The sequence below is a fragment of the Dermacentor variabilis genome, chromosome 5 (assembly GCF_050947875.1).
Source record: "Dermacentor variabilis isolate Ectoservices chromosome 5, ASM5094787v1, whole genome shotgun sequence".
Classification (NCBI taxonomy): domain Eukaryota; kingdom Metazoa; phylum Arthropoda; class Arachnida; order Ixodida; family Ixodidae; genus Dermacentor; species Dermacentor variabilis.
This window is the reverse complement of record NC_134572.1, coordinates 18,272,272-18,280,082: the sequence shown is the minus strand read 5'-3', so window position 1 is coordinate 18,280,082 and position 7,811 is coordinate 18,272,272.

The following is a 7,811-nucleotide window of genomic DNA, read 5'->3' as shown; positions in this document are numbered from 1 at the left end:
ATCACTTGGAGCAGCGGCATGGGAGCATTGACACCTTTGGTCGGGGTGACCACACTGCTGACACGTCCGTGCTCCACCCGGCGGTTGGAGGGAAGTCGTCGGGGCACAGCTCCTTGTCGTCGTCGTCATCATCGTAGTCGTCTTCAACGTCATCGTCTTCCGCCCCGCGACACTCGAGCAGTCCTGCCGGGCGCCCGTCGTCAACAGCAAAGGCTCCATCTGGGTCCTCACTGACAGGGAGGCACAGCAGTGCGGTGGAAAGGATAAACCGCAACAACCACACGCTGGCGCCCGTTGTCCGAGTGGAGCGAATGCCACTTCCACGACAGCCTGAAGATATGGCCGCCCGCAACAGCTCGCCAGGCCGTGAAAAGGAATTGCCTTCACCCCAGCAGCCACCAACTTTAACCCCTGGAGAGCTAGGACTGCTGTCTGGGCCGGGGCCAGGGCACGCCAATCACATAACACCCGACGCATGCACCAGCAGCATGTCAGCAATGGTGGCTGCGACGGCTCCCGCGTCGGCACCTACTTCCATCAGGAAGACACCTTCCAGTAGTGATTCCACTACGAGCACAGCATCAAAAGAGACACCGTCGTCAGTCCTCACGCGAATTACTTCAACGAAGATGGAAACACAGAGAACATGTGTTAAACAATTTCTGGAACCGGTGGCGACGAGAGTACCTCCAAGAACTTCGCTCAGCTCACATTAATGATGATAGACACTCAGAATCAGTGAAGCTTGGAGACAGTACTGATAAAGGAATTAAACTCGCCAAGACAATTGAGGAAGATGGGACAAATGACAGAATTATTTCCGGGCAGCGACGGCAAAGTTCGCTCATGCAATGTTCGCACTTCTAGTGGCAACATGTTGCGGAGACCGGTACAGATGCTGTACACCTAGAATCTGCTGGACAAGCTCCGTCTTGAAAAGCAACAAGCACACGCAAATTGTTCGGCCGGGAGCTGTTAAATATTATGCTCCGAAAAAGAAGAGAAGTTAGAAACGAGCGTGGAGCCGAGCGCGCGCCAGCATTTCTTTAGTTGTTTTTACAAGTGTCGAATAAAGAAGACGTGCTCTACTTCGGCTCTGCTTCCTGGTTTTCAACAGTGATGTTTGGGTATTAGAATAACCCTTCCATGCGTCGAATCCTCTGGCAGTGTGCCACTCTGCCAATGCTTGTTGAAGATACTGTTAAGTTCTCGCAGGGAGTTGCCATCGAGGTTCCGCATGCGATCTTCGCCTGGCGTGGTGTTGCGGAGTCTATGAAGTGCTGCTCAAACTTCTTGTATAGTCATGTCCCTGTCCAGTTCAGTATTTGGTGGGCCGGTGAACTCCGGTAAGGTATTCGAAGGGGCCGGCGAGGTGTGTAGGCTCCTGAGTGTCTCTAGCAGCGCCTGCGTGTCGTACTTATGGTTGTGTGTAAGTCGAGCGACTGTATTTCTAGTATGTTGTTGACTTTTCATGGGATCAATTAGATGTTTTAAAGGATGCCATGCTCGAGCAGTACTGAAATTGCCTCTGAGAGCTTGGCATATCTGCTGCCAATTCTGCCTACAAAGTTGGATATAATCCTGAGTTTGTTTTGCAAATTCAGCTATCTTGTTTTGGAGCTTCTTATTGCATTTTTGCTGAACGTATTGTTTCATGAGACTTTCATGTGCTTCTATCATATGGGCCAATTTTGAGTTCATAACTGGGACTTGTTGTTCTGGGCTATATTCCTTGGTACACGCCGCTTGGTCCTCGAGGACCTGTGCTGTCCAGGTTCTCGCATCCACTGGCCCAGTTTCTTGGTTTGTTTCCCGTTGTTTTCTGAATTTATGCCAGTTGATTAGCTTATGCTTTATTCTCGTACGAGATGCTAGGGGACTTGAGACTTGAACTTCGATAATATAGTGGTCACTGCCTAAAGTATGTGTTGTTCTATTCCATTCCAAATTGTTGATGCCTCTGCCCATCGTGAGGTCCGGACTTGTGTCCATCATTCCTGTTGTACCTTGTGTGGTGGGGCAATCGAAATCATTGTACACCGTGAGCTGAGACTGTTGAGTTTGTGTCATAAGAACCTCCCCTCTGCCGGAAGTTTTCTGATGTCTCCAGTCGATGTGTGCGCAGTTAAAGTCTCCGGCCACTATGATTGGTGTTTTATTTGCCGCTGTGGTTATTTGCGCTATTAGGTTAGCGCAGCGCGTTGCTGGCTTACTGGGTGGATTATAGATATTGGCGATAGCAAGTGATTCGTCCTGTGGTTTGCGCAAGGAAGACACGAACGAAAGAAAAAAGGAAATTTGCGCTGCCTGTCTAGGCGTCCATATTTTAGCCAGTTTCATCGGAATTGCTAAACCCGTCCCAGTAGGCAGAAGAAAAACACCGTTATCAAAGTATAAACATGTTCATCCGTTTTAAGGCGAAGCTTTCTTGTAGACGCGCTCCGGCGTTGGATGCCACCTGACAGTCTACGAGCGTGCACCGACTAAAACGGAGGAGAAATTTCCGCCATCCGTGATCATGGAGGATAAGCTGCTTGTGAAAATGACTTTAGAGATATTTCGTACTGGTACGGAAGCTTGCAAACATTTTTTGGCAAGTGTTGCAGCAGGAAGAGCGCAGGAAATATTGAGAATGCAGACCCTGAATGATGCTCATTAATTAACTTCGCTTAACGATTCCCATCAACTTCAGAGAAAGTTCGGCAGTTGTGTACCACGGTAGTACTGAGAAGGTCATGATACTCCTTCCTTGTCACGTACGAGATGTGTGTGCTGATGTTATCGTCACATGCGTGCTCGTGACTGAAAAAAAAAAAGTATATTGGAAGATCCTAAAATGGCTAACATATGGGTAACTGAATAATAATGACGATAAAAAAGGGTTTCGTAAGATTGATTTTGTTTTTCCTGTAATGCCCTCGATGAATGCGCGAAAATAAAAATAAAACGTGTTCAAGTCTGCGGGAGCGATCAGCACAGGAAAGTATTGAGTGGGTTCATTCCTGATGCCATTTGCATTTGTGATGCTTTCTTTCTCCGCCTTACACCTTAAGTTCTTTTCAGTGTGTTTATTTGAGCCGGCGTGAAGCTTTGATTTATACTGCGATTGACTGAGAAGGAATAGCTGCATTCACCTATGATGCCAATTTCCCCTACATACTTTCCCCTACATAATTTCCCCGATATATAATAAAGAAAGCTTTACGGAACGGAGTTGTCTTGAATAATCGCAGGACTCGCTTGTACAACACAAATGTATGCTCTAAACTCGGGGATTTCGAATATAATTTACGATTTTATGGAAGCTAATCGGTGATTTAGATTAGTCGTGGAAGTTATTTACCTTATGTCTGAGTAGATTTACCTGGCGGGTTATTTGGTAAAACATAGTCATAGTGTTACCGCAACGTAACAAGAAGAGCACTCGTTCTTCTATAGTTATCATTTTTTCTGTGCCCTGTGTCATTCTTGCTTTATGCCACTATGACGATAATTACGGGCGCCCTATTCTTACCACCCCCTCCACCCCCTTTGACGCTTTAACGTTGGCGGAACCGTGCTTCCTACTCTACCACACATGAATTTTAAAAAGCCTTTTAAGGCAAAAACGATTTAAGAACAAAACTATTAGTAGTTCATGTGCCGAAGCAGCACAGAAGGGTGTGATTGACGCAGTAGTTGATGGTCCCGATTTCACACAGTACCACGTAACAAGTGTTTCGCATTTCGCCTTCATTGGAACGCAGCTGCCTCGGCTGGGTTTGTGGAAACCGCGATCTCGTGCTCAGCAGCACAACGCCGTTTAGAGACAATAGTGAATGAGTCACCGTGGCGGCTCAAAACTAAAATGATGGAGCCCTATATGTACGAGGGCGAATCAGTCTTTGCCCCTATTTTTTTTCGCCAAATTACGCCTGTAAATGTGAAGTCAACATATCCATTCCCAGCGATGGAATGGCTAGTAACCACTCACAAGCCCGGCTTTATCTGTCGGTAGCTCCGCGGCACGGCGCTGCTGTCAATTGTCGAAGATGGTGGCTGTGCTTCACACGTCCACGGCGTACGAGCAACGTAGTGTGATTCGTTTTCTTTGGAGCAAGGGGCGAGCGCCAATTGAAATCTGCAGGAAAATGCAGCCCACCTATTGGGAAAGGTGTCTCGCTTTGTGAAGAGTGACGTGGTGGTGTTGTGAGTTCGCAAAAGGCCACGAAGACTTGGGTGACAATGAGCGTTTTGGGATGCCGCGTGCGTCGCTCACTGACGACAACATGGCACAGGGGCATCTCAAGTTTAGTGCTACGATGGGACAAATATCTGAACCGGTGTAGGGACTATGTGGGAAAATAGTGTACGGTATGTAAAATAGTACGTATACTTGTAGTTACCTGTATGTACTTCATTTTTGCTAATAAATAATAGGGGCAAGAACTTTATGATTCGCCCTCGTATTACAGATGGCTTCCAAATATACGTGGTCACACAACGTTAACAAACAGGGAATAACTAGCTGCACACATTATTATGATCAATTAATCATCCCCGCATTACGCATCCTAAACCTGTCGAAATAGTTGTGCCTGTGACAAGAACGCCGCGGCCTGGAAAATTTAGGCGTGTGCCATGACTACATGCCTAAAAATTCGCCGACGATTACGATACTCCATAAGATGAAATTTGAGCGCAACTCTGTACGTGTTTTTATTTCGCGATATATTGACTAGCATGGACAATCTGTGTCGTGTGGCACGTTGCAAACGGAGCGAAGTGGGGCGCGACTACCTCGCTAATCGAGAGATCGTGACAGGCAACGCGTGGGTGACGTGTGGGCGCGATTCACAGCAGCCGCCGCAGACAGACCTCCGCTCGCGCAGCACTTTGTTTCCATATACGATATCGGTGCCGTCATCGGTGAACAGACAACGCGCGATACTCTGGCGCCGTCTCGTAACCATCGTCGCCGCATAGCCCGTATTGCGCGGCGCCACGCTTCTCACGCTTTCGCATACTCTCTTCCCCCGCCTTCTTCCTCGCTCTTTCATCCCCCGTTGCGCTCCGCGTTTGCTCTTTCATTCTTCGTTGTGTTCGTTTGCTCGGTTACGGGGCCGACGCCGATGCTCGCCGCAGCAACGGGCGCCTAAGAGCTGCGCTCCAATATGAGTATTCAAACCCACAACTTTAGGGACGTTTTTCGCTCTTCGTTGGACTAAACCAGGCTGCGGTTAAACATTCGCCGAATGGCGTCCGCATATGCGTGCTCCGTTTGTCTTAATTCCAAGTCTCTGGTGGAGAAAAGTAACGAGAGTACGAGAACAATTTTCTCATTTGTGCATTTGCTTTTCACTGCTGCTGATAATGGATTGACACCAGCCAAAAACACTGGGGGAGCGGTTTTGTATTTTGAGACCTCGTTGTGCTCATGTAGTAATGAAATCCGTTAATTCACGCAAGCTTGTCGAAACAGCCCGTTAACTGACTTGATAAAAAATACTTTCGCTTTCACTCTCTTCAAGTCAACATTAGAAAGTATATGCTATTTATGTGGATTATTCGTTCATGTTTGACATTTTCTTACTATAAACCACGCAGTCTTGCCATCATTTTTCATCAAATGCCTCTTGTATTGAGTAGAGGTTCTTCTTTCTTTATGCAATATGACAAGGTGCTCAAGGATTACAATTTGTCCCACATACACAAAATTCCATCGATCAATTTAATCGAGCGCTTTGCTCAATGAAGCAGAAATGTGAAGGTGCTTGTTGTTGTCTAAAAGGTTGCAGCATTCACCTTGTGTCTGCACGGTGTTCGCTGACGCAACGCCCTAAATAAATTTCTCTAGCGCCATTTCGTCTTAATTTCACCTATCACGTGTTACATCTAGCCTAGATTCTATTACATTTAGGAAGTGCCTACGTGGAATGCCAGACAAGGACTTGATAATTAGGGTATTCTATTGCATGAATCTTTCTTTCTATGGAGACAAAATGTCACAGTTTCGCCCGAAAGGCGAAGCGTCGATTGCGATAGCCAATTAGTGGACAGTTGTGCGAAGTAAGATAGTAGTTTTATCACCTGTATGAAGTTGTAAACGTAGGCATGCTAACTAAATTAACAATATGAAACATCGTTCCAGCGCACAATTGAACACGGACGAGAAGAGAAAGATAACACGAACGCCGGACTTCAACTGCATTTTATTAATGGAAAACAGGGCTTTATGTACACAGGGGGAGAGTGTGCCCCCTGTGTACCTCGTGTGCCTATCGTTTCAACGCAAAGTGAGCGCCGAGAACACAGAGCCCGCACAAAGCTACGAGCCAACGACGCACCTAGACTCTGTCCCCAACGCAAACCACTCTCAAGATTACGGCAGCGCGACCGCGCGCAGTCGCCACATGCGCAGTTGCAGCCGGAATAGGACGCTCCCCGGTGCTTCGCAACGTTGGGTGCCTCGCGCGCGTCCTCTTCTGTTTCGTCCCTTTCGCGCGGGCGAGATTGAGCTGCTGTCGCCGGCTCCCCTCGCACGCTTTCACTTTCACATACAGCGTAGGGCGCGCGGCGACGGTGTTATCGCCCTTGGCCGTTATACGGAACCTCACGGCGACGCCGATGGCAGAAATGCGCTTGGAGTGTCCATACAGTTGCCATCGCAATAATAAAGATAGACATCTGGCAATAAGATTAAACAGAGCGAAGATAGAAATTCGACAAAAGAAAAATAAAGGAGCGAATACACTATGCTTTGTTGTTTTTTGTCCAAGTTCTACATCTGCGCTGCTAGTTTAGCCATGTAGAACCAACTAGCCGTAACCTGCACCGCCTGCATCTTGCTTTACGTCGGGTGTTTCTGCGAAGACTATAAGCGACATTTAAATATCGCCGTTCTGAAACAAAAGGCCGGTTCCTTGGGAGACATGGCGTCAGTGAGGGCGACCACGGGGTGATACATGGGGGTCATGACACGGTGTAACAGGTGATACGTGGTAATTAATTAGCCGCTAATAAACAAAATATATTAGTTAAGTTCCGAACCTTTAATTTCAGCGGGCTCATCGTAACTGGGAAATGAATCAAACTCTCTGTACAAGCTATATACACTTTTGGATCTCGGAAGATGTGATTACCAGCGGAAATAAGGCGCGACAAATTTCGACGGTCAGAGCGCACGAAACCGAAAACTGGGAGGCTACAGCGAGCGCAAAGCTGCGCCTATACGAGGCGACCTTCTGCTTACGTCACCCAACGGCGGGCAATCAGCGTGCTGCGGCTCCGTGCTCCTCGCTGTGTTCGTAGGAACGCGCTGTATATAGTAATATGTCGGCGGAAAAGCCGCCTTCTCATGTCTGCTTATAACTTAGGCCATTTTCACTACGCTCAAGGTTAACGAACCAGTGAGCTGATGCTCATTTAATTAGTTAATAAACATGTTTTCGAATGCACTCCACAACGTCTCTTCAATTTTAGTAATGGAATCTTCATTGCGGCCGATTCCTTCGAGTTTACCGAACGATGACCGTGCATGGGACAAATACGGTGACATTCACCTTCGATCACGTGATGACTGGCATAAAAGCCTCTGTGGCGGCTTCCGATCGTTAGATGCTTCCACACCAAGGCTGAGATTCCGAAGCTTGGATGCTGAATGTGCCTTTCTGCCATGCTGCCGCCGCCTCCAGCACCTTTCCTGAACTATGAGAGAGCTCCTCTCCATGTAGTCCATCATGATTTTATCACTCCATCGGCTCGCAGAAATCCCCGTGCACCACCGCGGCTGGCACGCGCGCCAGAACACTGGTGGCGTGCATGTCTGCTCT